The sequence below is a fragment of the Charadrius vociferus genome, unplaced genomic scaffold (assembly GCF_000708025.1).
Source record: "Charadrius vociferus isolate BGI_N301 unplaced genomic scaffold, ASM70802v2 scaffold1041, whole genome shotgun sequence".
NCBI classification, from domain to species: domain Eukaryota; kingdom Metazoa; phylum Chordata; class Aves; order Charadriiformes; family Charadriidae; genus Charadrius; species Charadrius vociferus.
The window spans coordinates 1640275-1642012 of record NW_009646843.1 but is presented as its reverse complement, the minus strand read 5'-3'; positions in this window follow the sequence as shown (position 1 = coordinate 1642012).

The following is a 1738-nucleotide window of genomic DNA, read 5'->3' as shown; positions in this document are numbered from 1 at the left end:
GTTTGTGGGGGGGCCCGCCGCCCCCATCTCCAAGCCCCTCTTCAGCTTCTTCTTCTGGATCGGCTACTGCAACAGCAGCCTCAACCCCCTCATCTACACCCTCTTCAACCGGGACTTCCGCGCCGCCTTCCGCCAGCTCCTCGCCGTCCCCCGTCGGCAGCGCACCTAGGGCCCAGCTGGGACATCGGGGACACCACCCCAGTCCCACTCACCGCTGGCAATGCCCAGCCCCACCGCAGACCCCGGACTGCAGTGTTGGTGTGCATCTCAAGGTACTTTTGGAAACGCGGGGTTGAATAAAACGAGGCCAAAGCCTGTGCCTGGGGCTGGCGTCTGCCTCCTGGGAGCCCAGCAAGCGGCACCCATTGCTGGCACCCGTTGTCACCTGGGTCACCCCACCTTGCAGCTTGGGTGACCCGTTGGTGGTGACAACTCACTGTGGCAGTTCTGGAGAGCACCAGTGCTCCCCGCTGCCAGGTGAACCTTGGCTCCTCTACATGCCTGTGACCCTGTGACCCCCACCATCCCCTTGCGCAGGGGACAGACCCCACAGCTGCTGCAGGGGGGACAAAATCCCCCATGTTGGCAGCATCACTGGCACCGGGCTGAGCTGACCGTGCCACCACAGCAGCCCAGTCTGCACCCTGAGCCTCTCTGCCAGGGCTGTCCTCTCTGGCTGCCCATCAGCATGTAGCTGTGTCACGCCATGGGGGCTCCGTCGGGGCACATACGTACCCCACAGTGGGGTACGAGGGGTGCATGGCTAGGGTGGGACACCCCACATGCTGCTCAGGGGCTTCAGGGGTATCTTGCTATGGCAGGGAAAGGAGGAATGACATTCTGGTGGCAGAAAGGCTGTCCTCCCTGGGAGGGAGATGGGAGTGGGAGATGGGGCTGGCTGGGAACAAGCTCTGGCACAGCCCGAGGTGCGAGCGGCCACGGAGGGCAACTGTGGGGCGAAGACCTGGGGACAACCACATTGCCCCGGGGGCAGCAACCGCCCCGCACCCACCCTGCCCGGCTCCCAACCCGGCTCCATACAGACACCCGGGGGTCAGGGGCCGCTCCACTTCTCCAGCTTTGCGGCTCAAAATAGAAAATCTCAAAACATCGGACTTTCACTCAGCTAAAAACAGCCGCCGGCGCCTGGGAGCTGGAGCCCAAGGAACGCCAGCCCCCGCCAGCCCCCACCAGCCTCTGCCGGGGTGGGCACAGCACAGCCACGGGGTTCGGGGGACTGACAGGGACAGGGGTACTCACAGCAGTAAGGACCCCTGGGCCATCCCCTGCGCCCACTGGACCTGTGCACAGAGCATCATGGCATGAGCTCTGGGATCAGCAGAGGCTCCCAGCAGGGATCGTGCTGGGACGGGGGCCCGGTGCTGACCCCCCGGAGGCAGCTAGCTCCAGCAGTTGGAGCCACGTTGGCACCATCTACGGAAGGAGCTGCCCTATCGCTGCCGCCTGGCTTCCCCTCCCATAGCCGCCTTTCACTTTTTCACAATTAAACAGCACTTTGCTTCTAAAAATACCCAGGGAGATGAGGGCGCCTGACGGGGACTCGGCCAGGGGAGATGAGCTCTCCCCAAGGGCCACCAGCCCCGCAGTGCCCAGGCTCATGCACTCTGTCTTCACCCTTGCCTGGGACCGCAGGGGCTGCCCAGGGGACAAGGCACTGTCCCTCCTCCAGGGCACGAGTGCATGGCTCCAGGGTGCTGCAGGGCAGGAAGGGCCAGGG